Here is a 21,672-nt window from a genome sequence, read left to right as displayed (position 1 = left end):
GGTTGCTTTAAATAAAATTATCTGCTCTGGAACCCTCTGCTTGTGGACAAATAACTTAATAGTTCCTTTTGTTCAAATGTTTGTGTTCAAATACAGCAAGGAAAACTATCTCTTGACTTGTGTATTGTTTTTGTTGAGGCATTTCGGTTATTTGATAGTGTAGTGCACTTCTTAGACATCTTAATGAAAAGTGCAAAATTGTTCCACTTTACTTGAATTCACAGAAAACAGTCATGACACTGTTATAAACTGATTTGACCTTGTAATTACACTTAATGACATCTTAATGAAAATGCAAAATTGTTCCACTTTACTTGAATTCACAGAAAACAGTCATGACACTGTTATAAACTGATTTGACCTTGTAATTACACTTAATGACATCTTAATGAAAATGCAAAATTCCACTTTACTTGAATTCACAGAAAACAGTCATGATGACACTGTTATAAACTGATTTGACCTTGTAATTACACTTAATGACATCTTAATGAAAAGTGCAAAATTGTTCCACTTTACTTGAAGTCACAGAAAACAGTCATGACACTGTTATAAACTGATTTGACCTTGTAATTACACTTAATGACATCTTAATGAAAATGCAAAATTGTTCCACTTTACTTGAATTCACAGAAAACAGTCATGACACTGTTATAAACTGATTTGACCTTGTAATTACACTTAATGACATCTTAATGAAAATGCAAAATTGTTCCACTTTACTTGAATTCACAGAAAACAGTCATGACACTGTTATAAACTGATTTGACGTTGTAATTACGCTTAATGACATCTTAATGAAAAGGACAAGATTCATGACACAATTATAATGGTGTCATGACAGCCAATATCAAAAGCAACCATATATGATAGCTTAATGTCATGTTAAAGATATAAAACAATATTTCTTACAGTTTGACAGTTTGAGGTCTGCTATGTCATATTTATGACAGGTTATGTTGTCTTGGTTAATGTCAAGTTGTCATAACAAAGACATCTGAAACAATGTTAACTTTGCATCAAAAGTGACATAATTTACCGATTGACACCTTATGACAACTGTCATAAGCATTCATTGATGTTCATGACAGGTGTCGTGTCATGATTATGGCAGCGTTATGTCAGCCTTATGCACACCCATTCAAATAAAGTGTTACCGCCCTTTGTAATGTTGTTTTTTAAAACACTGTATATCCCATTACATGCAAAAGTAATGGGAAATATAAGACAAATAACAGGCAAAAGTTTTTAGGTTAATGGTAGGGTAGGAGATTTCATTCTGATGCACTTTTTGTTAAATTAGTGTAACTTCTATTTACAATCTGATAGCAACCAATTAGTTAGGCAGTTTCGCATTTAAACAAAGAATATTAATCATCTGTGGAAGCTATAACATGCTAAAAACATCACCCATTCCTCCGGGTGGACGCTGCGCAGAGTATTGGCTGGTTGTCACTCTCTTCCTGCTCTGCGTGCACCAGAGAGGTACATGCATGATGGCCGAAGTCACAGACCACAGCTTGTCTTCAGGTAATGCGCGTCCATGTGATTGGGAGGCGTGGCTTCGAGGTGAGCTCCGAGAGAAAGGGGCATGTGTTTACTTTCAAAATTTGGCTGACTTACTGAGTTTTCAAAATGTTTTACCTTTAAAAGTCACAGTTCTTTCACAAACAAACTTCTATGCCATTTTCATGGTTCCTGTGTGGTGGCAACAACACATAGGAACCTGTATAGTTAATATCCTGTGTAGAGGTACACATCTTGAACAAATTTTAATTTGCATATTTAGGCAGAAATAGAGTAGAGTACACTTGGGGCTGCAGAAATTAGTGATGTCTGATGGGGGGGGGGTTCTTTACAATCACTTATAAGAAATGTCAGACATCATGAAAAATCATCAAGGGATAATTGCTCTAGTCCCAAATCACCTTTTGCATTTATTAGAAGGCTGCTGTTTGTATTAAATATCAGTCCTTCCTCATCTTTTAATCCTGCTCTAGTTCTGTCAGAGGGCAGAGAAAGGGAGAAAGAAAAAAAAACAGAGCAAAGACTGTTCACAGTTGATTGGCAGACATGTCAGCCAATGGTGGCTAAGCAGAGGCTGGCAGAGGCCCTTCCCTCCTCACTTCCCCCAATCTTGCAGAGTGCTGGTCCCTCTGTGTGCTGTAGTACGTGGACGAGAGGGAGATCGAATGCTCTATGAGAAGCCAGCCTCTCTCTGTTTCTTTCTCTATCTCACTCTCTCCCTCTGTGTGCGTGTGTCCGTGTGAGGTACCAAATACTATATGCACTGGATTTAAAGCACCTTCAGTATCAGCAAGTGGGGATGAAAAGCTATTCAAGCTGACAGTCAGGCAAAGAGAGAAAGGAAAAAAGCAAAGTGGGCAGATACAAAAGCGTGCATACCAGAATCAGAACTGCTTGGGAAGCATGTACAATTCCGTATGTTTCATCATCCTGTCATGGGTGTTTGCTGCACTTGTGTTTCCAGGTAAGACTTCTTTCCTTTTCTTCTGTACCAGTGTGTTTACACCTTCCAATCTGTGTAGCTCGTCAGGCCCCTGTTAACACACAGGGGTGCACTGTGAAAACGACTGGCTTTCTTGATGCTGTGTCAGTCAAAAAGTTGATTTTAAGTTAATGGAAAAACTCTGTGTTGGTCAAAGAGATTGAAAAAGTTCCTTCCCCCTCTTCCTTCTCACTTGTCACCTCAGATGTCATGGTGCAGGAAGAGCTTTTTCTCAAGCTAATCAGTCCATTGGATCCAAAATCAATTTTACAAGCTGCCATTTGAAAAGATCCCAGTGAAGTATGCAGATGTCACTAATATTGAATTCTGAGGAATTGATTAAGAGGAGTAATGCCAGAGCCTGTCAATATATAACATTTTTGTTTATATCTTTGCATGCTGCAATCCTGGGCATATGATGTCACAGTGGACCCTGGTGCCTTGAAATGAAATTTAATTAACCATGACATCTGAAAATGCAAATATGTACCCAGAGCACCTGAAGTGAGAGTAATAGTGTATATAGTCTCACCTCAGAGGGATTATGTTTGACAGAGTCTGACAGGGATGATGCCCAACTGTGTGCATTTACATTTTATTCTCTGCAAAGTCCTGCAAATTGGAAATGAGATGTTATTGTGCTATATTCAGGTATGGACTACTAAGTGTTTTCTGGATTATGCTTTCTTTAAAAAAGGAACTATGTTTCAGTGCTTGAGACTATACCATTGATTATTATGAATTACTAAGTGTATTCTGCATTGTGTGATGGCGATTATCATAAAGTCATACACAGGGCTTATAAAAAAATGGTAAATCTAATTACAAAGTTGTGTAGATGTAACAGCAGCTCTACTGCTATTGTGTTTTGAGTGATATGTGTATAAAAATCCATTAAAAGTCATTGAAACTTATAGCTAACTAAAAAAAAATAGCTGCACTCTGCTGTGTGTGTCAGGGCTTGTGTGGATGGGTGGACACAGATGCAGGATGCAGATCAGTACACAAAAACAGTCTTTATTTAAATGCCAGTAGGGCAACAAGTCCAGAGTTCCAAACAAAAAATCACACAGAACATTGCAAAAGTTCTATAAGGCAAAAAAACAAGGTTTCTTAACGAGGAATCAAGGTAGATTCAAAAAACAAGGCAAGACAAGGTAACCTGAGGATCGCAAGGTCAAGGCTGGTAAAGCGTGCAGGGAGGACTCAGACTAAATACACAGGGATCAGGGTAGACAACTAGACACAGGTGTGACACATGCGGGAGGATCAGGTCACCGGGAGGAGGAGAGAGAACACAAGGAGGGGGAAGTCAAGACACCTGAAACGAGAGGAGAGTCAGTGATGCAGAACTAAACAGGAAATACCAAAATAAAACAGATAAACAGCACAAATAAACACAAACCAATTTCAAAACAAAAGTCATTCAGTCCAACGTAGGTAAAGTCCAAAATACTGTAGGTAGTTCCACAAACAAAAAAGGGAAGAGTCCGGCCTTTTGTACTGTCTCTTACGCTATTCACCTGTTGCTGTCTGTATATCCGACCATATGAACCCCCAGTCCATTTAGGTTTCCACCACCTCTAAGCATCCTTAACCATTGAACAGAAGACTTCTCTCCATGAAGGCAGCAGCTAATCCTCTACTGGCACCAACCAATTCAAACCTTTCTCTCTCTCCCCTCCTTTTCCTACTTCCCATGAGCAAATAAAAAAACCCGTATGACCAGATTTTCTAAATAGCAGTGGTCATCATACATTCTATATCAGTGTTTAAATAAATACATAAATGCACATTACATAATGTATCACCTTCCACAATTTTGTATGTAACACTGCATTGACACTCAGAATGTCACAACACAAGTCGTGTTTGTATAGTTACTTTCTATAATTTCAATCCATAAACTGTAGTTAAATTACAAAACAAACTAAGATGCAAAGAGTTGGATGTATTCCCCATTACTTTCATGGCAGCTGTTGAAGAACATGATGATGATGAACAAGAAGTGAATTGCACTTTGTCAGGTCTCTACCTTCTGCCTTGTCCTACTTTGGTGTCCCACCAGAAGACTAAAGCTTCTGCTGGTATAGCTCATAAGGTCACTGGGGCACGCAAACTCCCTGACTACAATAAGGTGGCAATCCCTCAGGGAAACTGAAAAATAAAAATAAAATATATAAAACAAAATAGTTTTAAAGCAGTTTTGGGACAGCACTTGTTGGGGGTAGAACAGGAGAAGCAGTGGTTGCTGATGCTGCAGCAGTAATAGTACTAGTAGTAATAGTAGCTGTCTCTGATGTACTAGCAACAGTATCATTGCTACTACTGTTAGTACAGGTAGGAGCAGTACTACAGTACTAAGCTCTAAAAATGAATGCATTGTAGTGTCTGTGTCCTGCTGAAAGCTGGAGTGGAAAGTAAGTAAGCTGGCTTTGTAAAAACTGCTGTGATTATATGAAACAGAACAGTGTAGAACTACACTCTGGGGCGGGGCTTTACGTAGGGCTCTGTCCAACAGCGGTCATTTGTCTTCTGTCACATTCAGCAGAGGTGGACACATCTCTGTGTAACGCTGCAGCTTTTTCAAAGTCTTCTCACTCCATAATCACAGTGAAATCTGACACTACACTGTTAGGCTACGTCTTGACTCATTTGCATATGGACGGTGATTGGTGTTGGATGACTGAGGGCTCAGGGGATGCATGTGTGTGTGTGCAGCCCAGACAGACACAACGGAAAGGTTGATAAAAAGTGCCCCTTTTTCCACGGTTTTTCTGATGATATATATATGATATATATGATATATATAAAAAGTATAAAAGCAAGACATTTATTTGAGGGGGCGCTGCGGATTTCTTCATGTGCCATATTAGTGCAACTGAGGTGGAAATGGTGGTCTTGGAGCCACATACACTGTGTTAGGGGTAACCAATTATAATTGGTATATTGTTGCTTTGGCATCATTAATAATCATCTGTCCCATATGCATATGGTATAAAGCCCCTCTGAATCCACAACAGATGGGATAATGAAAAATCATTTGGCGAACTGTCACCCCTTGGAAGGCACACAATATTTTTCTAGCATAAATGACCATAAGAACAATGCATAAATGACCATAAGAACAATCGTAGATGTGCAGTAGGTTGGCTATTATTCAAAGAGAAAATTGTCAAATAAAAATACTGTAAAGTAGTGAGGTTTCCAGCTCAGCTCAGATATTTGATATAGTGTATTTTGATGTCAGCCCAAATTTGATCTGCAGATTATACTGAACGTACATCACACAGCATGTGCTGTTTACCAACTCTGACTGTGGATGTTTTATGTCCAAATTCATCAAGAGGTGTAAAAGGGTAAAATTATTTTTTTATGTCTATACTTACTGGTCACTATGCTTGTTAGACCCTTCAAAGCTCCCTCAATTCTTTATGGCATAGATCCAACAATTTTGCTCCATATTGACTTGACAGCATCACACAGTTGTTGCAGATTTGTCAGCTATTCATTCTTGAAGTGAATCTCCTGTTCCAACACATCCCAAAGTTGCTCTTTTGGAGGATTAGGAGAGATCCATGCATGTTGTTTGCAACAAATTCTGAGTTGACCATTTGAATGTGGCAGCACAAATGGAGACTCATCAGACCAGGCAGCTATTTTCCCAGTCTTTTGTTGTCCAATGTTGGCGAGTCTGTGTGAATTGTAGCCTCAGTTTGCTTTTCTTAGCTGACATGAATGACACCCAGTGTGCTCTTCTGCTGCTTCAAGGTTGTTGTGTGTTCAGAGATGCTCTTTTGCAAGTCAGTGATTATATGAGTTCCTGTTGTCTTTTTGTAAGCTCCAACAAGTGATGGTTGTGTATGAAAATTCCAGTAGATCAGCAGTTTCACAAACTCTCAGACCTACATCCATACCTACATATGTTGAAAGTCACTTCTTCTTCTTAGACAGTTATGGCCAGAGCCACAAATTGCTCTTCAGGAAATCTGTGGGTGGCTTCATCCATCTTTATACCCATAGTGTATCTGGAACAAAACAAAAACTGGCTTCTAAAGTTCGCAATTTCACCTAGAATAATATTGAGATATCTTTGCTTTTTAAAATCTTTATCAGTTAAATTTTTCTCATCAGAACTTTTCAAAACCAAAAACAGGTTGTACAATTTTAATAGCACAATTGTGCACATCAAAAAGTTATTTTATTTTTTTGCAAAATACCACAACATCAAGCCCACCTCTCCTTGTTGCTGAGCGTGCATGTTCTTTTTTAGTGTTGCCCCTGCTTCATACACATTCTGTACATCCTCACACCTGGGAGCAGCACAGTGCTGTGCCACTGCAGTTTGTTTCATATCTACTGACTGGGCAACTGCTGCCTTCCTGGAAGAGAGAGAGCGCCACCTTGAAGATCTCAAGCAGAATGCTTTCTGGTTGTTTGCAGTGTGTTCGTGTGAGATCTACCAACATCTTCCTATGAGTGCTTTTGCTGAATAACAGGTCCTGTTGAGACACGAACTCTGCTGCTGCTTTTGTTTATTAAAATAATCCAGACTGTTGATTTGATTGCAGTTGGAGCTTATGATTTTTACTCACAAAAAACACATTTTTACCCTCACTTTATGCAATAATGCAAATTGTGATGTCCAACAATATGTGGGATAAAAAGATATACCAAATTTATCTTACACTATTATGACTTGTTAAAGTAACAAGTTTTTTTATATTTAGTCTGTGTCTAGTTATTTATACTGAATGCTGAGAAGTTTGTGTGTATTTTTGACATCCTAATTTCTGAAGACTGTCATACAAACAGCTTCATCAGCTCATTTCTTTATTTAGTGTAGCACCACTAAAGAACACAATTGCCTTTTGGCTAAGCATTAAGACTGAGACACAATGCCTTTACATTATGATGCACGTGTAGTGGTGAAAATGATATCCTTTAATTAACAAAACATAAAGGGCCACATAATGCATATTACTATTGTACACACTCAGGCCTTTTGAAAGTGTATGTGGCATTTCTTTTACAACATCAGAAGGCATCTTACGGCCCATCCTCTCCAGACAAAAACATAAAATGAGGTTGATATTTCAGTCCTTGAAAGCAGAATGTGTGTGTATTTGTATATAGCTGCATCACTATGTGTTTATGGGGGCTGGACCCAGCGCCATGGTGGGCAAAGGCAAAGGCGAAGGCAGATTATCCTACCCAGAGGCCCACTGTTGTAATATTACATCACATTTAACCTTACAAATATAAAACCAAACCTGTTTTTTTTGTCTTTCAAACTACATTAACAACAAAAATGAGTATAGTAGATGAGTAGAGTATAGTTACATGGCCATTATACAATTTGTGAACTTTGCCTTAAGGTTCAGGTTTTTGTGACTGTAAAAAATAAGACTAAAGTAAGTAAAATGCCTGAAATTGTTTTTCTGTAATAACTGATGCCTATCATGTAGATATTAAGGTATTTTTGAATTTATTGATAGTTTGAGAATTAGAGCTTGTTAGGTCTGTCAGGGTTTGATGTGGAGGTGGACTCAGGAGGTAATGTTCATGTACTGGTTTATTTACAGAGGAAGGTCCAAAAAACAAAAAAAACAGAAACAAATTACTAAGCACAGCAAAACTCTAACATTTACCTTAACAGAAAAACTCTCAGTAAAACACAGCAAAACACACAAGACTCACAGATACAAAGGTAGCAAAACAATCCCAACATCTATGGTGTGTATGACATTACTGAGGCCATCTAAAAAAGGTCAGAACATCGTTAATGTTTAAAAGGTTGAAGCGAGGCAACTAGACATGTGGAGTCCTGTTCAGGAACTAATGAAACTGCTTGGACAAGCAGCTAAACATCTTCTAGAAAACTCTACAAGTCCAGTTGCCTCACTTCAACCTTGAATGAAAATGACCTGGATGAGTGAGAATCTTCATCAACATCACTAATGGTGTCTCTAAATGTTCTCTGAGGCATAAATACAAATGTACACCCAACAAGAGAAGTATGGAAGGACATGATTGGACATTTCCCTGTACAAACTAATAAAGGACAATAGAGACACTATGGTAAAGGCCACACCAACATACCTTGCAGCAGGTGCAATGTCCAGCTCTGCTTCTCAGAGGAACAGAGCTGCCTTTGGGAGTATCATAACTGAATGAGACTGAACAGTTGTTCAGGATTTGTAAATAATATCTGATTTTAGTGTTTATAAAAATATGACTTTGATTATGATTTGTTTTCACAATGTGCAAGTGATATCACTGAAATCCTGCCACCCTTCAGGTTTTGTAATATTACAACGTTTCCCTAAAAACTTACTAAAGTAATTTCTGCTACATTAAAGTAGTTAATACTAAAAATCTCTCTATGTGGTTTCTGCATTTTAAACTATCGTAGCTGTTTTTGCTGTATTGTTCAAACACATGCTCTGCAGCCACTGCAGAACAATTTTGGAAACATTCGTGCCCCCACTTCCCTGAGGTGCAGCTTACCTGCATTAACACAGCTTTACTAGAGTAGTAATGTTGTGACTGTTCATTGGGAAAAAGAACAATAAGATTAGACTCGTTCCAGCATTATCTCTCAATCTCCAGCTTGGGGGCTGGAATCTTTCCCTCTAATTCTTCCTCAATACACAATTCCTCCCCTGGGGCTTCGTATTTATCTTGACACAAGATAAAGTTTGGTCCAAAACACCCTCAACTTTTCCTGATCTGTGTGAATCAAACAGTATAGCTTCCTCCGCTCGGCTGATTGAGCCATTTAACATAATGACACACCTACAGCCAGTTACAGACAACATCACTGCTCGCTTCTGCCCATTGATCCCACAGACTCTGCATGATGGATAGCAATTATCAGTGAGTCAAATTGGTTGTGAAAATAAAGCTTCAGTTCCTTAGCTGATGATGATTAGCATCTGCTTGTACTAATATATTTAAGATTAAGACTATAAACCATGTTAGGCGTGTCCCCTTCATTGCAGCGGAAGTGCAGTTTGAAAAGTTAGTTTTGTTATTGTTTTTACTAAAATGCATTAAAATGTATTAAACAAATCAGATTTTTTTGGCGTTATATTACTCATAGTTGACACAACTTATGTGTCTAAAAGACATGGAGTGCGAAGTGTGGCAGTTTATCTTGCCGTCCTTTCTGGAGATTACTCTTTCAGATTCTGTCAGTAGAAGTGATGGACCTCCTCAAATGGGGATAAGTCAGTTATACAGTGCTGTTTAAAAAGCATGTAAACCCTTTAGAATTCTAAGTGAGCAGCTCAAAAGTAGACAAAAATGACACAATCATAGTTTGTTATGTATTAAATCAGGGAAATGATTAAGCATTCTGTGAGTGGTAAATGTGAATCTTTGTTTTTGGCATCTCTTGTAAACACTTGATACAACATTTACATTTAAAACATTTCCAAGCATTTAACAAACAGGCCCAAACCATGTCACTACCACCACCATGGTTTACAGAAATAATAAAGTTCCTATACTGGGTTATGTTGTCATTTTCTTCTCATTTGAACCAAATCATTCTATTTTTTGTTTTATCCGTCATCCATCTACTCTGTCAACATGAGCTTTAGCAAACTGCAGAAGGGACTCCTTGCAGGTCTTCTATGCAAACAATGGTTGTTCAGTGTTCTCCTGTTGGTGGATTAATTCATGTAATAACATCAGCCAATGCAAGAGAAGCCTTTACCCTGGATGCTTTGTGAGCTTGTTTTTGCAGTTATCCTTGTTATTTGACCCCTCCTGGGGAGTAACAGCGGTCTTGAATTTCCTTCACCTATACACGATCTGCCTGACTGCCTGAATTGTCCAGCCTCTTAAGAGATGGTGGTGTTGCCTTTTTCTTGAAATAAAAATAAAAAATCTGTTGATTGATTGTGCACATTTGATTTCAGAAAAGTATAGAAATATCAAAAGACTTCACATCAAACTTTCCAGCAGCACTGAATATACAGTATATTAAACAATTATTACAAACTTCCTCCCAGTTTTTTCGACAAAATTCCAGAAATACAAATCAAAATAGAGTTTCTTAAAATGTTACTCAAAAGCCAGTAACCAAGATAAATAACACATAATCTACTTTGGATTTAGAACACTGCTGTATTGTCATGAAACAATCATTGACAGTGACTCACTGCTTACACATCCACAGCATTGCAACAATAGTGAACACAGACTAACATTCATCTGACAGTGGGGAGGTTGGCATGAGTGAACATGCCCCTCAGTGAGCATTCACTGAGCGTTCGTGGCTAAATGAGTGCATTGCTGCCTTTCAGTGGAGGTGAGTAATAGATTGTCACTGAAAAGGCAATGGATGGCACAGGCAGGAACAAGCGCTGGAGTGTCATGAGGCTGCAGGGCTTAATCAGAGAAGGGATTGCAAAGCTAGAATCCAATTGGTTGTAAAGGTATTGGCATTACAGTATGACAGTATCCCTGTTGCATATAAACATGCTCAATTTCATCTAAAGGTTGTTTTCATACAGAACAGACCTTCATTGAATCATTATTGACCAAATCAAAATGGGTCATAGCATAGGGAAATCAGTGGGCCACTGGCTTGTTTCTACTGCCACAGCCTCTGTGGATTTGTTAAATTGGAGTAGCAATTTGTTGATTTTTTAAAGATAATTTTTACATGTAACATTAATGTGAATACAATTAACTATGTTTGAGTGTTTTAGAATCTTCTGCTCAAAGTTAATTGTAGGATGGTTTGAATTTACAACTAGATGCACTGTCTCAAATTGTTAAAAGATTTGGCATTAATTTTAAATGCATTTTAACCATTTAATTTGTCGAAAATAGTATTTTTATTTCAACAGATCCTAAAGCATTATTGAGCTTTTTTGGTGTGTGTTGTATAACATGTTTATAAAGACATAATTAAATACAAAAGCTGTATTTCTTAGATTAACATTACAAAATTGTAACTGTAGGTGGCGCAGAGCCACAATTGATTTGGCTGGAGTGACAGCTCGTACGTGGCATTGTTTGAGTCTTACAGGACACCGTAGTGCCCAGTGAAGTTGGCGCAGAGCGCCATATTGCCTTCAGTATTTTTCTTTCTGCTGAACGGTAAGCAACGCTGTAGGCAGGATTTTAAACACTGTTATAAAAACCAGAACCAGCTATGTTGCCCAAATAGTTAGTTTTTATTATTCAGTTTTCAGGCATTGGCACTTTATTTTGTTCATTTTGTGATGTGGTTTAGTTATGTTTGAGTTTGGTGATTGCGGACGGCTATTGGGAGCTCCACATGGAGTAAACAAACGTATCGTATATTTATATGTTCTAGTTCTGTATCTGACTATGTATCTGAGTATTTTTCTTTCTGCTGAAGAGACTGTGTGGAGATCTATTAAAGTGCAGCTAAACGTCTCAGCCGCAATCCAGAACTCCGCTGTCTCTTTTCCTCCCATACCCGCATGACACATCAAGACTAACACAACGCAGATTAGCGGGATTAGGGATGGTGTCTGCTGGCAGCGGACCTGAAGAAGAGGGTTACATAAATAATAGGCAGTCACTATTTACATTTTTGAAGTGCCAACAGCCTCCATAAACCAGTTTTTCCACTATATATCGCCATAAACTGTAAACAAATGGGTGAATCTTGCCTTATTATTTAGATAAAGTTATTTTAGAATAACTTAATGTTGAGGTTTTAATGAAATATCTCAATTTTAGCCTGTGTTTTTTTTGCTCATACCTTCTTGTATGCTGCATTGAAGGACCCTCAATTTCAGTTTTTTTTTTTAGCATATTTTGAATCTGTTGATACAATGCTATAGCCATCACACTGATTGTAACTTGATTTATTTTTCATCCCTGTCAATTATTGTCAGTGATGTTGAAGGAGGTAATCAGGACAAGCTTGAAGCATCGTCCTGTTATTGATCCTTTTTTTGTGCTCAAGCTTGTAAAAGAGAATCATTATTGTAATGAAATGTTTGGCCATCAGGTGGTTCCAGTAGTTTGCTTTGATAGATTCAATTCAATTCAATTTCAATTCAATTCAGTTTTATTTCTATAGCGCATTTTACAATCAGAAATTGTCTCAAAGCACTTCACAGAAACTCAGAGCGTGAGACCCAGAACCCGAACCCCTCTAAGAGCACTGTGGCAAGGAAAAACTCCCTTTAAGAGGAAGAGACCTTGAGCAGGACCCGTCAACTTAAGGGGAAACCAGTCCTGCTGCTAGTCGGCCGGGTAGAGGAGGAGAAGAAGAGGGAGACAGGACAGAGAGGATGAAGGAGAGAGAGAGAGAGAGAGGAGCAAACATGTTACAAACATGATACAGTACAGAGCAAACATGACAGCAAGATGAAACAGTGATTATATTATAATGGATATCTATATATATCGTCAGTCCATAAGTAGTAATAGTAATTTGATAGTAATCAAAGCAAAGATGAGCAGCAGGGGCTAGTGAAGTCGATGAGCACAGGAGAGATCAGGGGTCGGAATGAGCCAGACTAAGGAGAGGAGAGGTGAGTGGGTGAGTTGGAAACTGCTCAGTGGATCATATTTGTGCCCCCCAACAACTTAGGCCTAGGGAGAGTTCGGGGGCCGGACTGCAGGTCAGCATGGGTGTCGAGACCTGTTAAGAGACAGAGAGAGAGCGAGAGCGAGGCACAAAACTACGAGGAAGACAGTAAAGACAGAGTATGAGACGATATTACCCAGTATGAGCCAGACTAAGGAGAGTAGAGCAGAGGTCATAGGGTGAGGGGGAAACTGCTCAGAGGATCATGTTTGTGCCCCCCGACAACGTAGGGCAAGAGAGACTTCACGGGCCGGACTGCAGGTCAGCATGCAGGTCTTGAGACCAGTGTGAGCCAGTCTAAGGAGAGTAAAGGAGAGGTCAGAGCACCCTCTGGGAAACGCACACACGCCAGGGAAACTGCTCAGTGGATCATGTTTGTGCCCCCCGACAACATAGGCCTAGAGCAGCATAGCTGTGCTACACACTAGGTCTAAGGCTAACTGTATGCCTTACTAAACAGAAAAGTTTTAAGTCTAGTCTTAAAGGTGGAGGCAGTGTCTGCCTCTCGGACCCAGAATGGTAACTGGTTCCATAATAGTGGTGCCTGATAGCTGAAAGCTCGTCCTCCCATTCTACTTTTATGTATCCTAGGAACTACAAGTAAACCTGCACTCAGAGATCTGAGTGTCCTATCAGGAACATATGGTACAATCAGGTCCTGCACATACAATGGAGCAAGTCCATGAAGAGCCTTGTAGTTTAGAATAAGGATCTTGAAGTGTATTCTTGAGTCCACTGGGAGCCAGTGAAGAGACGCTAGAACAGGAGAGATATGATCCCTTTGGCTGCTTCCTGTCAGAACTCTAGATGCTGCTTCTGGATCAGCTGCAGACTGTTGATGGAGTAATGTGGACATGCAGACAATAAAGTGTTGCAGTAGTCCAGTCTTGAAGTGACAAAAGCATGGATGAGCTTTTCAGCATCACTCTGAGAGAGGATGCTCCTGATCTTAGTAATATTACGCAGGTGAAAGAAAGTGGTCTTGGAGACCTGCTTAATATGAAAGACAAACGACATGTCTTGGACAAAGATGACTCCAAGGTTCCTCACAGTCGTACTGTAGGCCAGAGTAATTCCATCCAAAGAGAAAGTATTATCTGATAAACTAGTTCTGAGATGTTTAGGTCCAAAAACAATGACCTCAGTCTTGTCCGAGTTTAATAGTAAAAAGTTGGAGGACATACAGTCCCTTATGTCCTTTAGACACACCTGTAGTCTGACTAGCGCACCGTTTCTTCAGGCTTCATGGATAAATACAGCTGGGTATCATCAGCATAACATTGAAAGTTTATGCCGTGCTTCTGGATGATGTTTCCAAGAGGGAGCATGTAGAGGGTGAACAGGATCGGTCCGAGCACAGAACCCTGTGGAACACCGTGATTAACCCTTGCACCTGTGGAAGAAACATCGTTAGCATGAACAAAGTGAAATCTGTCAGATAAATACGATTTAAACCACCGCAGTGCTGTTCCTGTAATCCTGATCTCGTGTTCTAATCTGTGAAGCAGGATGCGATGATTGTTGGGGAAAAGAAATCTTCTGGATCCTTTCGTTCATCTTCCCCGGTTCTTTGATTAAGAAGAAGTTGACAATATCTGGTCTCAAAATTACAATTTATTCTAATAGTAAAGAAGCAAATTCTTAATCACACAAACAGAGATCTCTGTGGTTGCCTGGCCTCACAGCCAAAGAACAACAACCCATTCTTTTGTAAACACATCTTGAGATCCCATAAAATCATGTCCTCCCCTAACTCTGCACCAATAGGGTCAGCTCAACTGATATTTAGTTTACCTTATTTGGTAATGGTTAAACCTGAGAGTCAGGAGAAAACAGAAAGGAAATAGGAGGGGGTCCCCTTTTGTCAATCGTAAACCTAAGTTGAAGATAAATTCTCCATGAGAATGATCACTGTCCCATACGAGCGACTTTATGATGCCCCATAAAAGCTTACACCTCTTCCCCCATGTAAATTCACTTTAAGTCCTAAAATCTCATAGGCTGTGGATCAGATCTGGAGGTGACCAGGAAGACCACCTCACAGGAAGGGTGGGTCGTAAAAAATGGGGTCATGGAGATTAACACATTCTTTTAATCAAGATCTGGATTTACAACCTTAGCTTGATATCAACTAGAGCTGTCTCCAAAGAGCACACAACAACTAACAGAGAGTGAATTACAAAAGTCTATGAGAAGTAGGGAAATTACACACTTCTCAATACATTCAGTATACCTGTCTTCCTTTGATCTTCTGTAAAACTTACTTAACACATAAGTACTCATAAAACACATTACAGTAATATGCATACAGAAATGAAAACTTAAAGTTAGGAACACACTTCTAGATATGTGGACCCACACCACATAACAACATCATGCAAACTAAAATCTTTCACCTAACAGTTCCCCCTTTTGAGCTCATTTTAGAGCTCACAACAAAGCTTCCTCTTCCTCATCTCCATCTCAGCTACCAACAAAGGCATAACATACACCTATATCTTTCTTCTCAATAGCTAATGCAATTAACCTTGTACCTAAACAGTGCACAAAAATACAACAACCACCACATGTAGTTAAAATACCCAAGAATGCTGCAAAAGAAGTGATTAATGACAATACCATACATATAGAATCAACAACAACAAACAACAACAATTACAAACAATAAAATACAACCACCCCACACTCTCCAGCATCAGAATCTTCTTGACAACAGGAACCAGAATCTCCGCTCCTGAAGCTTCAAACCTTCCTAATGACAACTGCTCACTCGTGTTGGCTGTAATTCACCGTCTCGTCCTCTTCAACCAGTAGGGTAGACTACCTACTGGTCACATTCCTGCGTTTAGGGGATTATTCTGCCCCATGTATTTTCTCCTTGTCCTGGTCCGTCTGAATGTCGGCCAGCGTCCGCCCTGGCTCCAAGGCCGGGGTGCACTGGCTCCAATGATACCAGGGGTCTCCTTTCGCTTTCAGCTGCACCGCATGGGAGGTGCGTTCCACCACCTGGTAAGGGCCTGTCCACCTTGGCTCCGACCACTTCTTCTTTATCACCTTCAGGAGGACCCACTCAGCGTGTGGCGTGTCCTCATCTGGTCTCTCAGTTTCTCCTTTCACCTGTGATATAAATACTCACACCAAAGCTTAAAATTCATTATATTATGGTTTATATTACTACCATACTGCTCACTTCTTCAGTCTCAGCGTCCAGCCAATCCAAGAGGCTGTCAGCCTGTAAGAAACTCATAATATGTGAATTATGCGGCATTATTAACTGAACATCATATACACGTTAATACAATAAAAACACTTGAACCCATATAAATTTGGTCTGTGCACAGATTTTAGCCAATATTTTTTCTAAATTTGGTTCAATCTTTCCACCTTACCCTATGACTGTGGGTAATATACCATACAATACCTACATTTAGGCCTAAAGCCTGCTCCTGTCAAGGCTGATATAAGATGGAGGACACAAACGCAGCGGAGCCGGAAGTATAAGGCAATTCTCAGTGTTTAATTCAAGCCAATGTTCGGTACACGAGTAATCAGTCAGCGTAGCAAAAGTGTCCAAAAGGGCAATGGCAAAAACAGTGGTCAAAGTCCAAAGCAGTGGTCGGTACACAGTAGATAAGTCCGCGAGGCAGAGGTAACACAAAGGGCAAGGCAAAAACAGTAGTCCGGTCCAAAACAGGTAATACACAGGAAAATCCAAAACTCACTCGAAAACTCACTGAGGAAATCAAAAGAGCGGGAGGCTACTTGGACGGCTGTGTCGCTAGGATTACTCACAAGACGAACGAGAGGGAGGAAACACACAGACTTTAAACACAAGAGGGCGGGAAGCCACAGGTGAGGCACATTAGGGCGGAGCAGGTAATCACGGGAGGGTGGAATGGTGCACACAAGAGGAAGGGGAAATCAACAAACCTGAAACACAAAGGGAAAAATGAATACCAAAATAAGACAGGAAGTGACTAGTAAAACTCAAGGTAATGCACACAGAAAATAAGCTATCAAAATAAGAGCCCTGGCTCAAATCCTGACAGCTCCATCTTTTCTAGGTCTGCACTCTTGAAGTGAAACCCATTATCAGATCTGATTCGCTCTGAAATCCATGCTGTGGAATGTAATGATTAATCAAACACTTTATCACTGTAGCACTGTCCTCCTTCTTTGCAGGCCACGCTTCTGGCCACCCTGTGAATGAATCTACTGCCACCATGCTTCACCATGTCTATATAATTAGGGCCCGAGCACCGAATGGTGCAAGAGCCCTATTGAAACCCTTAGGATTATTAGGGCCCGAGCACCGAATGGTGCAAGAGCCCTATTGAAACCCTTAGGATTATTAGGGCCCGAGCACCGAATGGTGCAAGAGCCCTATTGAAACCCTTAGGATTATTATTAGGGCCCGAGCACCGAATGGTGCAAGAGCCCTATTGAAACCCTTAGGATTATTATTAGGGCCCGAGCACCGAATGGTGCAAGAGCCCTATTGAAACCCTTAGGATTATTATTTTTCATTTTTTTTTTCCTTCCCCCCCTAAGATCGCATTTTTGGGGGCCTTAACATGCCCAAAAACTCACCAAACTTGGTAGAAAAATTCATTCGCCCGAAAAATTTTGAAATTTGCTGACGTTTGAAACGCACATAGCAAAATGACTCTATAGCGCCCCCAACGCGTAGCCCCTCTGGCCAGTTTGACACAGGATTATGAAAATTAGCACACATATGTATCACCTCAAGACGCACAAAAAAGTCTCTTGGACCCCCCCTCCAAACCCAACAGGAAGTCCGCCATTTTACCTTTTGTGGCCATTTTTGGCGATGTGTGACCCTGCTGCAAAACTTTTCACGCCTCGCATATTTTATCGGATTGAGCTGAAAGTCACCGTGTCCACTCAGGACACCATAGGGAATAGACGCATTCCAAAACTCTTACAAAAGTCTGACGGTGTGGCCGGGGCGTGGCCTCAAAGTTTGACCATTTCTGAGGAAACAGGAAGTCTCTATAACTTCTTCGTTTTCTGTCCGATCTGTACGAAATGTCACATGTATGATCAGAGTCTGACCCTAAACACATCTATACAACAATATTGAGGCTTTGACAGAGCGCCACCTACTGGCTACACAAAATGTTGTGTTTTCATAGGTTTTTCTGCCTGCCCCTGTGGCCTGTTTTGAGTAGGGTCATGAAAATTGGCACACGTGTGTATCACCCCAAGATGCACAAAAAAGTCTCTTGGACCCCCCCTCCAAACCCAACAGGAAGTCCGCCATTTTGAAATTTCTGTTAATTTTTGGCGATTTGTGACCCTGCTGCAAAACTTTTCACGCCTCGCATACTTCATCCAATCAAGCTGAAAATCACTGTGTCCACTCAGGACACCATAGGGAATAGACGCATTCCAAAACTCTTACAAAAGTCTGAAGGTGTGGTGGGGGCGTGGCCTTAAAGTTGACCATTCGCCATTACAAATGAACTCCCTGTATTTTTTGCCCTAACGCGTAGCCCCGCTGGCCAGTTTGACACAGGATCATGAAAATTGGCACACATGTGTATCACCCCAAGACGCACAAAAAAGTCTCTTGGACCCCCCATCCAAACCCAACAGGAAGTCCGCCATTTTGACTTTTGTGGCCATTTTTTGCCTATTTGTGACCCTGCTTCAAAACTTTTCACGCCTCACATACTTCATGCAATTGAGATGAAATTCACTGTGTCCACTCAGGACACCATAGGGAATAGACGCATTCCAAAACTCTTTCAAAAGTATTACCGTGTGGCGGGGGAGTGGCCTCAAAGTTCACCATTCGCCATTACAAAGGAACTCGCTGTGTTTTATGCAGTGCCACCCATATACTTTATGCAATGTGGCCAAAATCTTACACTACTGCTATGGACCCGAGTCTGAACAGTTATATATGCTAATAGGATGATACGGTCATAGCGCCACCTACTGCTAACAGGAAAGATTGGTTGTAAACATGTGTTTGTTGTACATCTCTGCAAATGAGAGGACAGGAGAGCATAGCACAGGAGAGTATGGGAGACAAGAGCATAGGAGAGAAGACAGCGATAGCCCCGCGGATCGCAAGGTGCGCGAGGGCCCGCAATGCTGCTTGCAGCTTTAATTAGGGCCCGTGCACCGAATGGTGCAAGAGCCCTATTGAAACCCTTAGGATTATTAGGGCCCGAGCACCGAATGGTGCAAGAGCCCTATTGAAACCCTTAGGATTATTATTAGGGCCCGAGCACCGAATGGTGCAAGAGCCCTATTGAAACCCTTAGGATTATTATTAGGGCCCGAGCACCGAATGGTGCAAGAGCCCTATTGAAACCCTTAGGATTATTATTTTTTTTTTTTTTCTTTCCCCCCCTTAGATCGCATTTTTGGGGGCCTTAACATGCCCAAAAACTCACCAAACTTGGTAGAAAAATTCATTCGCCCTAAAAATTTTGAAATTTGCTGACGTTTGAGACGCACATAGGAAAATGACTCTATAGCGCCCCAACGTGTAGCCCCTCTGGCCAGTTTGACACAGGATTATGAAAATTGGCACACATATGTATCACCTCAACACGCACAAAAAAGTCTCTTGGACCCCCCCTCCAAACCCAACAGGAAGTCCGCCATTTGAAGGTTTGTGGCCATTTTTGGCGATGTGTGACCCTGCTGCCAAACTTTTCACGCCTCGCATACTTCATAGAATTGAGCTGAAAGTCACCGTGTCCACTCAGGACACCATAGGGAATAGACGCATTCCAAAACTCTTACAAAAGTCTGACGGTGTGGCCGGGGCGTGGCCTCAAAGTTTGACCATTTCAGAGGAAACAGGAAGTCGCTATAACTTCTTTGTTTTCTGTCCGATCTGTACCAAATGTCACATGTATGATCAGAGTCTGACCCTAAACACATCTATACAACAATATTGAGGCTTTGACAGAGCGCCACCTACTGGCTACACAAAATGTTGTGTTTTCATAGTTTTTTCTGCCTGCCCCCCTGGCCTGTTTTGAGTAGGGTCATGAAAATTGGTACACATGTTTATCACCCAAAGATGCACAAAAAAGTCTCTTGGACCCCCCCTCCAAACCCAACAGGAAGTCCGCAATTTTGAAATTTCTGTTAATTTTTGGCGATTTGTGACCCTCCTACAAAACTTTTCACGCCTCGCATACTTCATCCAAATGAGCTAAAACTCACTGTGTCCACTCAGGACACCATAGGGAATAGACGCATTCCAAAACTCTTACAAAAGTCTGACGGTGTGGCGGGGGCGTGGCCTCAAAGTTGACCATTCGCCATTACAAAGGAACTCACTGTATTTATTGCCCTAATGCGTAGCCCCGCTGGCCAGTTTGACACAGGATCATGAGAATTAGCACACATGTGTATCACCCCAAGACGCACAAAAAAGTCTCTTGGACCCCCCCTCCAAACCCAACAGGAAGTCCGCCATTTTGATTTTTTTTGTAATTTTTACCGTTTTCTGACCCTGCTATAAAACTTTTCATACCTCGCATACTTCATGCAATTGAGCTGAAATTCACTGTGTCCACTCAGGACACCATAGAGAATAGACGCATTCCAAAACTCTTTCAAAAGTATTACCGTGTGGTGGGGGAGTGGCCTCAAAGTTGACCATTCGCCATTACAAAGGAACTCGCTGTGTTTTATGCAGTACTACCCATATACTTTATGCAATGTGGACAAAGTCTTACAGTACTGCCATGGAGCCGAGTCTAAACAGATATATATGCTAATAGGATGATACGGTCATAGCGCCACCTACTGGTAGCAGGAAATGTGTTTGTTGTATATCTGTGGAAATGAGAGGAGGAGATAATAGCACAGGAGAGTATAGGAGACGAGAGCATAGGAGAGAAGACTGCGATGACCCCGCGGATCGCAAGGTGCGCGAGGGCCCGCAATGCTGCTTGCAGCTTTAATTAGGGCCCGAGCACCGAATGGTGCAAGAGCCCTATTGAAACCCTTAGGATTATTATTTTTCATTTTTTTTTTTCTTCCTTCCCCCCCTTAGATCGCATTTTTGGGGGCCTTACCATGCCCAAAAACTCACCAAACTTGGTAGAAAAATTCATTCGCCCGAAAAATTTTGAAATTTGCTGACGTTTGAAACGCACATAGGAAAATGACTCTATAGCGCCCCCAACGCGTAGCCCCTCTGGCCAGTTTGACACAGGATTATGAAAATTGGCACACATGTGTATCACCTCAAGACGCACAAAAAAGTCTCTTGGACCCCCCCTCCAAACCCAACAGGAAGCCCGCCATTTTACCTTTTGTGGCCATTTTTGGCGATGTGTGACCCTGCTGCAAAACTTTTCACGCCTCACATACTTCATGCAATTGAGCTGAAATTCACTGTGTCCACTCAGGACACCACAGGGAATAGAAGCATTCCAAAACTCTTACAAAAGTCTGACGGTGTGGTGGGGGCGTGGCCTCAAAGTTGACCATTCGCCATTACAAAGGAACTCCCTGTATTTTTTGCCCTAATGTGTAGCCCCGCTGGCCAGTTTGACACAGGTTCATGAAAATTAGC

The sequence above is a fragment of the Parambassis ranga genome, chromosome 14 (assembly GCF_900634625.1).
Source record: "Parambassis ranga chromosome 14, fParRan2.1, whole genome shotgun sequence".
Classification (NCBI taxonomy): Eukaryota; Metazoa; Chordata; class Actinopteri; family Ambassidae; genus Parambassis; species Parambassis ranga.
This window is presented reverse-complemented; position numbering follows the sequence as displayed.